This window comes from Phyllostomus discolor, chromosome X (assembly GCF_004126475.2).
Source record: "Phyllostomus discolor isolate MPI-MPIP mPhyDis1 chromosome X, mPhyDis1.pri.v3, whole genome shotgun sequence".
Taxonomy (NCBI): Eukaryota; Metazoa; Chordata; class Mammalia; order Chiroptera; family Phyllostomidae; genus Phyllostomus; species Phyllostomus discolor.
This window is the reverse complement of record NC_050198.1, coordinates 5,941,426-5,958,116: the sequence shown is the minus strand read 5'-3', so window position 1 is coordinate 5,958,116 and position 16,691 is coordinate 5,941,426. Positions and strand designations below refer to the sequence as shown.

Here is a 16,691-nt window from a genome sequence, read left to right as displayed (position 1 = left end):
ACACCTTAAATTAGGGGGAAAAGAAGTTCCCATGGGCCTAATCTATTTCTCACTGCTTCCTAAGTCTACAGCATGAAAAAGCAGGAAGTTCTCTTTACAGTGAGATGCTTTTAATCCACTCAACCAACAGTTACTAAGCCACTGCTCTGGTAAGATATTTGGGTGATATCAGAAGGCCTTGGGTACTATTCCTGCCCATGAGAAGTTTACAGCCTATTGGGGAAGATAGACATGTTCATACCAACAACAATAACAGCAATAGGTACCAGTTTTCACATTTTAATGATGTTGAAAAAAATTAATGATGTGCCAATGACTGTGTTTTCTACATAGAATCTTCTTCTGAAGATTTTATTTATTTTATACAGAGAGGAAGGGAGGGAGAAAGAAAGGGAGAGAAACACCAATGTGTGGTTGGTTGCCTTTCACGTACCCCCTAATAAGGGTGCACCCCCATAGCCCAGGCATGTGCCCCAAAGCCCAGGTGTGTGCCCCAACTGGGAACCGAACTGGTGATCCCCCCTAGTTTGCAGGCTAGTGCTCAATCCATTAAGCCACACCAACCAGGGGCCCAATGACTGTGGTTTCTACTTAGAATCTTATTCTATCTTTACAATTACTATGTGCAGTATTTTTTATTATTCTCATTTTACACATGAGAAAACTGAGGCCAAGACAGTTTGAGGAACTTCACCAAGATCACACAGCTATTAAGCTAGAAGGAATTTTTGTTTTTATCACCGACAAAGCCCAAGTGCCTAGAATGGTGCCTAGTACATTGTAAGTGCTCAATAAATATTTACTGAACGAAGAAAGCAGCTAGGGTACAGGGAAGGGTTTTCTGTAGAATTGGGGGAGGGGTTAATAGGTTAACACTTCTGAGCATGAAGACTGGGAACTATTAACTAAATTATAAGTTTTATCAAATATCCCTTTTTGGAAAGCTCCATAACAACTCAATGCCTGAAAATAGTCTCTCTTTTCCCAACCAGACAGACCTTTATGTTTCAGAACACACACACACACACAAATGTAAAGATACAAAGTACTTAAAAAAGTTCTGAGAGTCAGCACAGTATGCTGGACTTCAATACATTTTTCAAAAACTGTGGATCCTTTTACATAAATCGCTGCTTCTCAGTGTGTTCGACAGATTGTGTGGTTTGTTCCTGAACTTATCAATGAATTTTTCCTTTAAAAAAATCTAAAACAGGAAATAAAAACAATGAACTACAGTGAGTGGGTTCCCATTGGTCAAAGGACTGACCATATTAAAATTACCGAGGATCTACTTAGGAAAACCACAGTATCTCACGTCCCATTCTATACTCATTGAATCAGAATCTCTGGATGTAGGGCTTGGGAACTTGTGTTTTAAAAGCTGCTCAAGTAATTATGATGTGCAGTCAGGTTTGGGGCTGTTTTCAAATGCCCCTCTTCCCCAATTCTCTCTTAGGTTGAATTCCTTAGAAGCAAAGTCTAAGATGGGGATTCTTGTTCACGTGATGTATGGAGGGCGTGCTCTCAGTAGAAGGGACACAAGGAAAGCAGGGTACAGCAGAAGAAGGAACTAAGTAAGGATATGCCCTCAGCTGCAGATTTGGTTCAACCTGATCCTGCAGGGAGCTTTGGAGTACAAATTGTACCAGAGAGCTAGTCTCACCTTGAGGCAAGAGGGTTGGCAGGGCTGGCATTTGGCAGACAGCAATTATCTGGGGAAGGGGCAGCCAACACTCATAGCAGCTAAAGGAGGGGTACACACGCTGGTAAAGGAGATATAGGCAGGGCAGCAACAGCATCCACTACCAATTGCAACCTGCCAGGCTGTAGTGGAGTTGGCCTCAGTATTTTTGTAGGTTTGCTGTCCATTGAAGACTTAATGTCTATACTCACTTTGCTGACTCAGCCTGAGTTTACCTTTTAAAGAAGGGCCTCGGAGAAAAGTTTAAACCGTAGGAAGGCTTTCAGGATCCTATATGGTCCTTTCAGTGACCAGGGCTACTGAGCTGGCACACCAGATTACCAATGCATCTCCTGGGATTATCATTTGCAAGCTAAATTATGCCAGAAGTTTCCCCAAAGTCAGAGTCCCAGAATCCTTCTCATGAGTTTCAGCCATATTCACTCATATGTTCCATAACAAGTGACTCAGGGAATCTGGCCACCTGGCAGTCGTGCCTTCTTTATTTTCCCTTGACAAATCAAGATGCAGGCCACTGAACTTCCTTTGGCTTATTCTCAATGACTCCTAAATAGGTCAAATCACTTTGGAGACTGGCCAAAAGCTAATTTTGTATTCACCACTGACCTGTTTTATTCCTCTGGCATTTCAGGAAAAAAGTTGAGTGAATGCCTTTTCTCCTTGTTTGTCTAAATCCCTATCTCCTGGAGCAAAATTTGCAGCTCAGGCCACTGTAATTTATTCAGATATACTGCCACTTGTCAGTGGATTGCTACCCAAGCTTATGTGCTGCCCATATGCTGTATTGCTGTACATATGTGCACATGTATAGAAAATTAAAAGCCCAGTAGACCCTGGCTTTTGATTGGGTTGCCCCACAACTGTTCCAGCCCCCACCAGATTTAATGCCAGTGTCCACTGAAGCAGTCTTTACCACAAGGTCAAGAAATGGGAAGCATTGATGATAAAGTACACCTCAGTTCCCCATCTGTCAGTTGCTTTTCATCAGGAGATAAGCCATGCACCGTTTATGTAGCACTCCATCCCTCTATAGAGCCCACAGTTGCTCAGTCTCTGCTCTCACGAAAGAAGTGCCACCATTTTAATTTCTTATATTGTAGCTGAGACCTAGGAAAGGAAGCAGAAAATGGAGCAAGGAGTGAGGAGTGCTGAAAAGAGGTAATGATGTGTTTTCCTTTTGTGGTTTATTCAAATCTAAGAAGAAGCTCAATACTTCAAGTCTAAGTCTAGAGTTAGAAAAATAAAAGACCCAGGCCTGGCTCAACTGTGTCTCCAGAAGTTGCTCTGTGGCAATGCCTTATTTAACTGTAAGATGTCAATCCCTCTCTCTGTCTCATTCCTCATTTCATTGTTTTGAGACATTTAGTTGTTGTTTTTCCTTTTTCTTCATATACTGAGAAATATCTGCAGATGAGTCTGCCTGGCAATCTGGCTCCACCATAAGAATAGAACTTGCAATACCTAACAGGGTTCTCCTCACTCTCTCCACTAAGTCTGAAGCCATCAAGTGATGGAAGCTCCTTATGGTAAAAATATACTTGTAATGATGATAAAATATTCTATTCATTCAGCAGATATTTATTCATCACCTAATATGTGTCAGGCATTGTTTTAAATGCTCTGTGTGTCCCATTTAAGTTACTTCTCACAATTCTATGAGATGGATACTAGTATTACAACCACTTTACAGATCAGGAAACTGAGGTGCAAAGAGGTTAAATAACTTTCCCAAGGCATTGGAGGTGGTAAATGGTACAGCCTGGGCTCCTAACCACTGTGCTAGGTTACCCCAAAAATATAGACCAGGGAACTTATCATCATGCTTCAGAAAGCAGAGACTAACCATCTTCCATCATTCACATCCCAATCCCAAACCAACAATAAGGCTCGAAATCCTAGCTACCCACAGGAGTGCAACTCCTGCAACTTGCTTTGCTGAGTGTTTCAGGAGAAACATTCATGTGCATATGGAGGAGTAGGTGTATGTGTATGCATGCACATGTGTGTGTGCATGTAAGAGGAGAGATAGAGTGAGGGAGCCCATCCATGGATGTGTGTATGCATGTGCATACATGGATGACTATATATACCATCTTATGCAGTGCTCTTCCTTGATCCTGGATAAAGGGTTCCCATTCATAATAAAACTGAAAACAAGACCTCTCCAACTTGCATGATTCCCCACTGCTATTTCCACAAACTAAGATGGGAAAGGCATTAATATACCCTCCTGGCAAGACTGGGAACCCTTACCCTGAGCCCAAGCGGTCCCTCAGTACCAGAAGCTTCCACTTGGCAGGTGCTCCAATTTGGTTGAGAACAATTACCAAGTACCTGGATTACCACAGGGGGTCCAAAGATACATTCATACAAATGGATATGTTTTGGGAGAAGCAGCCAGAGTCTGTTGAGCCTCAAGTAGAGCCTTTAGATTCCCAAGTGGGGGCCACTAGCCCTCCAGGTTTGCACCCTTTCTCCAACACCCTTTCCTTACTGATACAAAACATCTTACTTTGACCCTTTCTAGTACTACAGTTAAAACACCTGATAATGTTTAAGTGCTAGGCCTTCCTAGGGTATTTCCATTTTAATGGCAATTAACAGCCCACTGCTGAAAGGATAAACCTGGAATGATGGAACTAGAGGTATCAGTCAGCAGGTGGAAGAGAATTCGAGCAAGGAAGGGGAGGAGAAACCATAGTTCTATAGTTCTAAAACCAGCCAATGCTTCACTTATGATTTCTTGAGGATCCTAATAGAAGGGGGTGAAGAATAATGGAGGTGTAGGGGGCCTAATATATGGTGATGGAAGATGGTTTGACTTTGGGTGGTGGGCACACAGTGCAGTATACAGATCTTATAACAAAGAAGTGTGCACTTGAAATCTGTATGATGCTATTAACCAATGTCAATCTGATAATTCACTTAAAAATTTCAAAAAACTGTATTTTACCAAGAAAATGGAAAGAACATTAAAATGGTTTTACAAATAAGACCATTCAGGGACAGAAAGACAGCATTACATAATGTCCAAGGTCCCTAACAGTTCCAACACTTGGCTTTAATATTTTTTTATCTTCTAGTTACTCTAGCTCCTTTAATGTGAGTGCTGAAGAAAAGCCTTGGCTTCACCAAATCAGAATGTATTAGATGTGGTGGCATAACTCCTGTCTTAGTTATGTACTTCCTTACTGTAAGAGTTGAGTATATTAAGTTTAAGGCATTTTATGCCCAGCTGGTATTGTGTGGTCATGGCTCCTCTGATACTCTGCAAGGTGGACCTGCAGATAGAAAACGTAGGGTATCCAGTCTAATGAGAAGCCCAGAAAGACCTACCTTTACATGTCATTTAGTGTGAAATCATTCCAACGACAATGGTGCTAGATTTCACTGAGCTCCTGATGGATGCAAATTAAGTTTATTTAGTTTGGCTACCTTAGATAAGGAAATTCTAGAACTTTCCTACTTCCTTTTAGATTTGTTTAAAATGGCATCATGCGCTCAGGTGCAGGATTCTTGAATGAGTCCAACATTAGGAGAATGAATATGATGGAATGATAAGATTGGCTAAAACCTTAAACAGTCAGCGTGGGGAAGGGAGAACATTTGAAGGAGATAAAAGTCATTTTCTCATTTGCCCACTCAATGACAAGAATCAAACACTTGACCAGCCACAAAACTTGCAAATGGTTAGACTTGGGAGTCTAGTCTTTTTTATTTGGAGAATATAACTGAGAGAGTCCTTAATGTGTAAAGTGGGGTAGCTTTTCATTTTCCTGAATATAAAATTGTTTGGACAAGATACATTTCACAAACAGAACAAAGTCTTTAATGCTTTATAGCCTTTCTTTGGCTCTCTCCTTTCAAACTTCTTAAATCATTTTTGCTGTCTTTGAGTTATAAGATGCTAATTTCAGTGCTGCATCTTTACTCTGAGTGTTTTTGGCCTGGAATTTAATTCCAGTGTTTCTCTTTACCTTTTGGAAAGCATACCAATGAAGGGATACAGGAAGACACTGATGTAGAGTTCATCAGTAAGAACTTAGCAAACTTTTCCAATAAGCAAAGCAGCCTGGTCTAAATCCTTCATGGCACTATCCCATTTAAGTTCCTGCCATACCCAATCAGAAAGAGGTCCATTACACGGCTGCCTGGAGCCAGCAGTATATTTCACAGCTATTTCAGTAACAATGTGAAATTATTCTATGTACATGAAAACATCTAATGGTAAAGTCCCGGAAGTATCTGGCATTGCTAACTGTGGCTGCACAGTGATTCCCCCACTCCCAACTCTCTGTCAAATATCCTAACCAACCTATGAAGAAACCCACTGTGGTACCAGTTTACTAGAAAAATCAGAGAATGATTAACTTTTCCCAATAAGGCTTCTAAGCACTGAAGAAACAATGGATAAGGAAGGCAGAGGATAAAGTTTAGATCTACTCTGTCCAATATGGCGGCCACTAACTGTATGCGGCTACTGGGCACTTGAAATGTGGCTAATATGAATGAGGAACCAAATTTTATTTCATTTAATTTTAATTTTGAATACTGATACTCCAATTATTGGAAAAACTTGAATGTGTTAATACACTTTTTCAAACTTTGGAATTTTATAAAATCTAAAAACAGGTAAAGTATTTCTAATGAAAATTTAGCATATAAATTGACACATACTATATACTATAAAATAAAAACATACACAGGATTTTGAAGACTTAATATGAAAAAAGAATGTGAAGTATGTCATTAATATTTTATGTGGCTTGATTTTCACATGATTTTATTTTTGATGATTTTATATGCTGAAAGGATATTTAAAAATATTGGGCTAAATAAAATACATTAAAATTAATTTTAGTTTTCTGGCCAAGATGGCAGCATAGGTAAACATGGCTCACCTCCTCGCACAACCACATCAAAAGTACAACTAAACTATAGAACAACCATCACTCAGAACCACCAGAAATGGAGTTGAATGGAAGTCCAACACCTATGGAATTAAACAAACCACATCCATCTAGACCAGCAGGAGGAGTGGAGATGTGGGACCAACCTGTTCTGCACAGGTGCTGGATAAAAATTCATGGTGGATAAAAATTCAGAAGGGATATCTTGGGGGTGAGGGGTACCAGCCCCACACCAGGGCCCCCAGTCCAGGGTTCAGTGGCAGGAAGATAAGTCCCCATAACTTTTGGCTGCAAAAACCAGTGGGGATTGAGTTGGTTGAAGAAACTTCTAGAGTCCCAAGCAGCTCTTCTTAAAGAACCCACACACAGACTTACTCAGACTCCCTCCCTCTGAGCTCCAGCACCAGGGGAGCAACTTGAAAGGCACCAGTGACATACAGGGAGGAACTGAAGTGTCTGGCATCAAAGCAGCAGCTGGGAATAGCTTTCTCCCAGACAGAAAGGTGAGCAGAGGACCCTTTTCTGAACCCTCTCCCCACAGAGCCACATTGCCAGCAGACAGGTGCCATATCTGAGACTCCATCATCCTGGCTAACACTGCTTGCCCTGCCCTGGAGATCTCCTAAGATTCCATCCCACCCAACTAATGGGCCCACCCAAGCTGTTAACAGTGACTTTTCCATATGAGTAGTTGGTTCTTGGCTCATGTTCCACACTTCCTGAATCCTCTCAAACAAGCAATAGCCAGCCTCAGTGAGTCCCCAGCCCCTGTACCTCTTGCTAAGTGGTCCCAAGACTGGCACTAGCAGCAGCCAGCCTAGATTCACAGCTTGGCTTCACCTGGGAACCTCCAAGCCCAGCACAAGTAGCAGCCATCTCAGATTGCTTTATAGCCCAGGCAGGGTATCCCTGGACAAAACACAGGAGTGGGGGGGTTGACCTTATCCTGCACTACCCAGGAAACCCCAGAGCCTGCATGCCTAGTGCATAGCTACAGACCCCATCAGAACACCACCACCCTGCCCCTGATCATCCACGGAGGGTGGAGGTTGGTGGTACACGAACACAGCCAGTCCATGGATGGCCTGGGTAAATCCCTCCCATTGATCTTCTAATAAAGGCTCAACTACAAAAGGAGGATGTACTCAGCCCACACAAAGGGCACACCTTGAGGACCCAGCTTGGGTGATAGCAGAGACTGTACCATTGGACCCTGCAGGACACCTACTACAGTAGGCCACACTACCAAGACAAGGAGTCATAGCAGCTCTACATAATACACAGAAACAAACACAGGGAGGCTGCTAAAATGAGGAGACAAAGAAACATGGCCCAAATGAAGAACAGATCAAAACTCCAGAAAAAGAACTAAACGAAATGGAGATAAACAATCTATCAGATGCAGAGTTCAAAACACTGGTTATAAGGATTCTCAAGGAACTTAGTGAGGACCTCAGCAGCATGAAAAAGATCCAGTCAGAAATGAAGGATTCACTAATTGAAATAAAAAACCATTTACAGGGAAACAATAGTAGAGTCAATGAAGCCAAGAATCACATCAATGATTTGGAACATAAAAAAGCAAAAACAACAAACAGAAACAACAACAACAACAACAACAACAACAACAACAAAACCCCCAACCAATCAGAACAACAAGAAAAAAATTGAAAAAAATGATGACAGTGTGAGCAGCCTCTGCGACACCTTCAAGCAATCCACCATTCGCATCATAGGGGTTCCAGAAGGAGAAGAGAAACAGCAAGAAATTGAAAATCTATTTGAAAAAATAATGACATAAAACTTCCTAATTTGGTGAAGGGAAGAGACATACAAGTCTAGGAAGCACAGAGAGTCCCAGACAAGATGGGTACAAATAAGCCCATTCCAAGTCACATCATAATTAAAATACCAAAGATTAAACATAAAACAAGAATTTAAAAGCAGCAAGATAAAAGCAGTTAGTTACCACAGGGGAGTTCCCATAGTTGTCAGCTGATTTCTCAAAAGAAACTTTGCAGGCTAGAAGGGACTGGCAAGAAATATTCAAAGTCATGAAAAGCAGGGACCTACAGCCAAGATTGCTCTACTCAGCAGAGATATCATTTAGAATCAAAAGGCAGATAAAGAGCTTCCCAGACAAGAAAAAAGTAAAGGAGTTCATCATCACCAAACCATTATTATATGAAATGTTAAAGGGACTTATTTAAGAAAAACAAGAAGATCAAAACCATGAACAACAAAATGGCAAAAAATTACAAATTTATAAACAATTGAACCTAAAAAACAAACTAAGCATACAAGAAGAACAGAGACAGAATCATGGATATGGAGAGCATTTTGATGGTTCCCTGATGGGAGGGAGTTGTGGGGAGGACGGGTGAGAGGGGAGGGGATTAAGAAGTATAAATAGGTAGTTACAGAATAGCCATGGGGATGTAAAGTACAGTATAGGAAATGGAGAAGCCAAAGGACTTACACACGAGACCCACAGACATGAACAATGGTGTGGGGATTGCCTGAGGGAATAGGGAGTGTTGGGTGGAGGGAAGAAAAGGGGCAAAAATTGGGACAACTGTAATAGCATAATCAATAAATATAATTTAAAAAGTTACTTTCACCTGTTTCTTTTTCAGTTTTTTCAGTGACTACTTAAAATTTAAAATACATAAAGGGCTCACATATTTCTAATGGACATTGCTCATTTAGAATGGATAAAATCAAAACATTTCAAATTGATGTTTTTACAAGTGAGGATTATAAGTGTTGTAATGGAAATATGAGTTTTTTAAAAAGATTTTATTTATTTATTTTTAGACAGAGGCGAAGGGTGGGAGAAAGAGAGGGAGAGAAACATCAATCTGTGATTGCTTCTTGTGTGACTGCCATCAGGGACCTGGCCCACAACCCAGGCATGTGCCCTGACTGGGAATCAAACTGACGACTCTTTGGTTTGTAGAGTGGCACACAATCCACTGAGCCACACCAGCCAGGGAAAAATACGGGTTTTTAATCAGCTAAGAAGTGAATTAACTCATGATGGTTTGAAGTAAATTAGCAAAACTCTCCACTGAGTGGGTCAAGTTGCGGGTACCTGTTCACTCCGTGTTTCCACACTAGAGCTGGTCAGGTTGTTCCAGAGTAGTGCTTCTCCAGTTTTGTTCAGGGGATCCCTGGGGGTTCCTGAGAATTTTTCAGGGAATCTACAAAGTCAAAACTATTGTCATAATGATACTAAGATATCCTTTGCCTTTTTCATACTGATTCTCTGCTGAGTGGCATGTGATACCATACCAGCTATAATTCAGAAGCAAATAGGAAAATCCGGCAGTCTTGTATTAAGCCAGACTGCTATTCGAGGGTTTTGCAAAAAAAAAAAAAAAAAGTAAAAGAATTCCTCTTTTCACTAACATTTGTTGTTGTGCAAAATATAGTTATTTTCCTCAAAATATTTTATTTGTAAACATGCTATATATATATAATGTAGAGTATGTACCTATTGTTAATTTTGAAATAAATTATCAAGTAAATTATTTTTACTTTTCAGTTTTAATCCCTGGTATGGTAAACATTGATATAATTCACGCAACCTAACACTCTTTGGGGTCCTCAATAATTTTTAAGAGTGTGAAGGGGTCCTGTGATCCAAAACTTGGAGAACTTCTGTTCTAGAAGGGATTGGTAGCACATCCTGTGGATGGCCCATCCCACAGCTCCTCTGTCCACCTTGAGTCCTCTGCAGCTGCAGTGGACAGTTTCCCACCTCAAACACCAGGGTCTCTGTTGTTCTACCTGAGAGCTTTCTCTCATGCTGCAAGGCTGTTGGTGAAAGTCCAAAATTAGAAACAACTGAATGACAACTGTAGACTGGATAGGTAAGTTCTGGTGCTTTCACACTGTGGGATGCCACACAGCAAAAAGAACAAATAAGTCACCGCTATATGCAGCAATGTGGGTGAATCTCACTGATACAATGTTAAGTAAGTAAAGCCAGAAAGACTACAGGTTGCATGATTTTATCTTTGTAAAGTTAAAAATCAGGCAAATCTAATCTATAATATTACAAATAGAGACAGTGGTTGCCTTTGCAGATGAATAAGAGCCTATGTGTGATTCTGGGAGCTAACATTCTAGGCCTTGACTTACCTGATGGGTACAGAGAAGTGTTCATTTCTTAATAATTTACTGATTTGTGTGATTTGAGCACTTTTCTGTATATATGTTAGACATCACTCAAGGTAAGAAAAATCAATAATTAATTATTGTTTTTATGCCATACTCCACTAGGACAGGAGATGATAAAGTAGACTTTTCAGACATTGCTCATAGTTTCTGCCTTTATGTCAGTCCTCCTGAGAGGTAAAGAATAGTAAAAGAGTTAACTTGAGGTAGGTAAGTTGGGGTGGGTTGTTTGGCTTAGACAGCATGATGACTTGTTTTAATGTGTTTTGAATGCCTTTATTTACTTAGAATGCACACAGCATCTCAGTCTCCACCACTGCTTATTATGATATACTGGCTCTGTCCCACATTTAAGCTACCTGTCTAACCCTGGTGGAACTTGTGTTTGAGGCCTATAACATAAATGATGATTCCAGAGGTGACTTGGGCTATTGTGCAATGCAATGATAGTGATGGCCAAGGATGCAGCTAGAGAGGGGCAGGGACAGGGCATGGGTACGAGAGAGAAAAGCATGGGGGGTAGGAATGAGCCAGGTTGTGTGCTGTGCTCCCAAGGCCCTCTGAGGGAAAAGGTGAGCAGAGTGACAGGGCAGGATTTATAACGAGGGTACCGCTGTCTAGGGAATATGACTATGACCTGACCTGTAGTCCCCAGGACAATTCACCAGTCAAGAAGTCACTTTTTTTATTGTTGTTCAAGTACAGCTGTCTCCATTTCCTGCCCTACTCCCCCCACCCCAGCCATTCCCACTTCCCACCCAAGAATTCACTTTTTGCCTTAGTTTCCTATCAGTCAAGACTAATGCATACATACATTCATTCACATGGGTCTCTGTGAAGAGACTATAAAGGTGTTTCAGAAGACCAAGCACCCTAGCCCCGAGCTTAATCAGGAGTAAGCTACACTTCCCAGCTGTACCTCAGTTTCAGCTCCTCTCCCTCACACAGACACATGCACACAAAAGGTGGGGAAAGGACCTAGGCTTCACCATCCAGCCTGGCTCCACTAACCACAAGGAATAGTGGGAAATGTCTGGTGGTATGCCCAGGAAAAAAATAAGAACATGGACACTAGTGAACAGTGTCTTCTTCTGCCTCACATGAATCCCCATGTTCCTGCCTGGAGAGCCAACAACAATGGGCAGGGGGCATAAAAGAGGCCACTGAGATGTCTTCTGCTCCAGCATTAAAACTGACACGAAGCTCTCCTACGTGCCTTGCCTCTATCTCTGATGCCCCAGACTCCTAGAGTTCTCAGGCTTCACTAAATCCAGAGCCCTAGGTATATGGCCAGCTGGACTGGGATATCTATCATATCCTACATCTTCCAGGATCCTTGTTCTAGGCCCTGCTGCCTAGGCCACCATTGCTATTGAGTGGAATCACAGCCCATCTCTGATTACAGTTTGTTCACTCAGAGACTATGAAGCAGGGCTGGCCCCTGATCAGGGATGGATGCCGCCTCAGGCCATAGTATCCCACCCTGAAGTGAGGTGACAGCTGCCTGAGGTTCTAGAATATGACTGGTTGGAGGTCCTGATTGCCGCCTTTGTTGGATGAGGTAACTTTGCTTCAGGACCACCACAGATAGTTGGTAGACTGTCTTCATTACAGACAGACCTATTTTCACTCTTAAGCCACTCAGAAATGCTTGCCCAAATACTGGGCTCATAAGCACACACTGGCATTTAAGGAGCCTTCAATTAGGGATGGATAATTGTATATTAGAATGTGCTTGCCAATGGCTTCAAACCTATAGTACACTCTCTCCATGTATCTTCAAGACTTTGAAATTTCCCCTGCCCTTTTTTAAGGCCTGTCTGAAAAAAGTCCAGCCATTGTTAATACAACGAGAATGGTTTATGCTACAGCAATGTAACCTGGCAGCCAAAGAGAGTGGACTGGGAAGTCCATGTGTGGACAATGATGACTTCATTGTACTATTCAGTGGGGACAGTAGACGCTGTTGAGTGAGCAGGTGTAGTGTGTGGTCATCGCATTCAAAATGACTGAGTGAGTAGAGCAACAAATCTGCATCAAATTTTGTGTTAACCTTGAACATTCCTCCACAGAAACTATTCAGGTGATTCAGAACAGCTATGGGTGACTGGTGATGGGCAGCTTCACCACGAAAATGCACCTGCTCATGCATCATGTCTTCTGCATTGTTTTTTTTTTGTGTGAGAAACATCACATTACCAAGGTGACTCAGCCCCCCTACAGCCCAGACTTGGCACCCAGAGACATCTGGCCTTTCCCAAAACTAAAACCATCTTTGAAAGGGAAGAGATCTCAGACCATGGATGAGATTCAGGAAAATATGACAGTGCAGCTAATGGAGATTGGGGGAACTGTATGAGGTCCCAAGGTGCCTACTTTGAAGGGGACTGAAGTTTCATTGTCCTATGTACCATGTTTCTTCTATATTCTACAATAAATGTCTCTATATTTCATATTACATGGCTGGATACCTTTTGGACAGAGCTCATAAAATTTGGGAAGCAAGAGGAGGGGTTGCATTAGGCCTCTGGAACAGTACCTCCTCACACATATGCTGGACTCTTAGAAATTTAGATGCGCTCAGATTTTAAACCAAAACAAAGTGGGGGTGTATGTTTTTAATAGAAACTGAGCAGCTACAGTCCACCCAGCCTCCAGAGGGCCTTGTACAAAATAACAATAGCAACTTGGGATGGTAAACACACAATTCAATGTACAGATGATGTATTATAGAATTATACACCTGAAACCCATGTAATTTTATTAACAATTGTCACCCTAATAAATTAAAAAGTTAATGAATATATATGTATATATATAAAGAAATAAATAACAGCTGACACACACAAAATAACAAAAGCTATCCTCTCTCAGATATTGATGGCTATTATAGCAGCTCCTCCTGCCAATTCTGGAAGAAGCCATTTCATCCTGAGGGCTAAGGCAACTTAGAAAATCTTAAAGCTCAAAATACTCTTTCCTCCAATTTCCCTCATTTTATATATGAGGAAAAGGAGGCATGGACCACAAAGCTAGAGAATGGCAGACTTTGGACATGCATCCAGACTTACGCACAGACTCCAATAGCACCCCCTCATCAGTAAAGTTCAGGGCATCTGGAAGTTCACTGCATAGAGTTGCAAAGCAAAAATGAAGAAAGTAGCAAGACCATATGACAGGAAAGGGAATCTCTGAGGATAAAAGCCAACAGGTAAGATGCAGAATAGAAACCAGAAGAAGCCAAGGTTGGGGCAGACCAGTTTGGAAAGGCAGAAATGACTCTTCAGCATCTTAAAAAGGAGATGGGCAAGGAAGCCAAAAAAAAGTCACATAAAATCAAGTGGCTGAGGTTCAAAACTCTGATGTGAACCTGCCTTTCCTTGTGTCCTTTGTGTTACCATCTAATTGCTTACTCAGAATGTCCTCTTCTTTTCTTTTGGCCTAGCCACATATCCACCTGCCTCCTGCACGTTCCTTGTTGGCAATGCCATGGATACTTCAGATTCACCATGTCTGGAACTCTTCAGCCTCTCATACACACCCACTGCTCCCCAGGCTTTCTGGTTTCAGAGGAGGTCCACCCCACCTCCACCACCACTGCCTAAGCAAGAAACCTGAGAATGCGCTGGATTACAACCTGCCTCAATCCCCATGTCCAGTCCATTTCTAGGTGCCATAAATTCTCCCTCCCAAGGAGCTCTGAAACTTGTTGCTTCCTTTGACAACTTCAGGCCCTCCCTCTCATCAGGCCTCCATATAGGGCTTGGATTGGGGCAGTTTTTCCACAGAGCAGTCAGTGTTCTTCCTAAAGCATGCATCAGCTCATTTCTTTCCTCTTCTTACAATTTTTCTCATGGCTTCCAGTGCTCACAGGCTAAAATCCAGACACTGGAAACAGTAAACAGGGCTCTCCATAAATGATCCTTTGCTTCCTCTTGACAGGTTACTCTCTCAACTCAGGACTAGATAAAACCTTAAGATATCCCTTTGCCTAGAATGTTTTCTTTCTGGATTTCTATATGGCTGGTTCTTTTTGTCATTCAGGCTATAGTTTGCACATAACAAAACTATTTGTTCCCCAGAGGCCTTCTCAACCACTGATGGAATCTTCCTGATCTGCCATTTTTAATTACATTGACCTGTTTCAAATTTTTTCCTAGAACATTATCTCCACCTGACATTTTCTTGTTTATGTTGGTCTGTTCCCCACTTGACTGGAACCTCCTTGAGATCTGGGCCACTGTTTTGTCCTACGTACCATTTGTCCCAGCACCTAGAACCAGGCTCTGCCCTGGAAGCAGCTCCATAAATGTCTAGTAAATGAATGCATGAAAGAGCAAAACATCAGGATCTGTCCTGGATCATAAACAAGGTGATTTGGCTCTAACTGCTATTAGTGTGTTTGTTTTTGTATGCTTTCACTAATGTACTTAGGCCATCAATTAACTGAGCTCCAACTCTTAAAAACTCATGGTGGCTAATACAATGAAACCTGAAAATGGATTCTGTTCTTGTTTCTTATACTGACCTGTGTTTTCACTATTGGCAAAGCTAAACTCAGTTTAGCTCCTTAAGTTTCCCATATCTAAGCAGGAAATAAAAAGCATTCTAGACTGCCTTATTTAACTGGTCTAAGGGCCAGCTCATGAATGATCCTAAAGCTATTGCTCATGCCTGATAACCCAGATCACATTGTCACTCATTCCCTTGATAATTTAATTAACAACATGTATGTGCCGAGCACTATGTGGAATGCTGGGGATTAAACAGTGAGCCAAGCTGAAATGGCCCCTGCCCTCTAAGATATATGGTCTACAGGGGAAGCTTCCAGATCAAGATCCAGTGAGGTAAGAAGTCTGATGAACATACATGGTTGGTGACAAGCCCATAGGGTGAGAAGGTTAGAGGTGAGCAACCTAGACATGACTAAGAGTTAGGGAAGTCTTCTCAGAGGGAAAAAATAAGCTAAAGCCTGAAGTTCTCAGTAATACATGGATTTCTGTACCTTCTCCTCCCTCTTCTGGGGAAGCCACTTACTGAAATGATCAGTTTTCAGTAATGAAGCTGTCCATGGTTGCATCTGCCCCAGATAAAAGGCTGACTCAAACCAGAAAATCACAGTAACCATGTGGCTTAATTGGACATGGTGATCAGACAGCCACATGGCTTACTGGTTATACATTTTCTGTTCAACTCCAGCAATGTGCTTTGCATGTTCCATGACTCCTTGCAATTTGTGGAATGTGTATAAAGACAGTATTGATTCTGTACTATATTTATATGAATATTAGTTAGGGTATGCTAACTGGTATAACAACCTCCAAATCTCGCTGACTTTATACAGCAAGGTTAAAGTTCTTACTGATGTCACACTCAAGGCAGTTCAGCTGAGATGCTCTGCTCCATGCAGTCATTCAGGGAACTAGGCTCCTACTATCTGTGGTCCAATCATCTCCCAGATGCCTAGGGTCCTCCACAGGATTCTCTGTACCTATCTAACAAGAAAAGGAAGAGAGGGTGTATGGAAGCCTAGGAGGGAAGATTTCAAGGCCAGGGCTGAAAGAGGATTCCATTACTTCTGTTCACAACCCATTGTTAATAATTCATTCACAGGATTCCATCTGACTACAAGGAATGTGGGGAAATGTAGTCTCTTTATACATCTTGGAAGAAAAGAAAATGGGATTGGGTGAACACCTAGCATTACTTCTGCCACAAGGGCACACTTTAACAGTGAGATAAAGTACAGAACGGATCAATGTAGTGAAAATGAAGTGGTGGCATTATGTAAACCAAACAACTAATCACCTAACCACAAACAAATCATGAGCAGAGTCTTAAATAACTGACTCTATTTTTCAATTGGTGACTTAATCCTGCTTGAAATTTAGTCAAAG

General features: G+C 41.6%; 1 protein-coding gene across 3 annotated transcripts in view; it reads right to left on the bottom strand.

The window, feature by feature from the left end:
- Positions 1-16,691, bottom strand: part of NHS (NHS actin remodeling regulator) — a 350,296-nt gene that overhangs the window by 103,686 nt on the left and 229,919 nt on the right. The gene's annotated exons all lie outside the window — the stretch shown is intronic.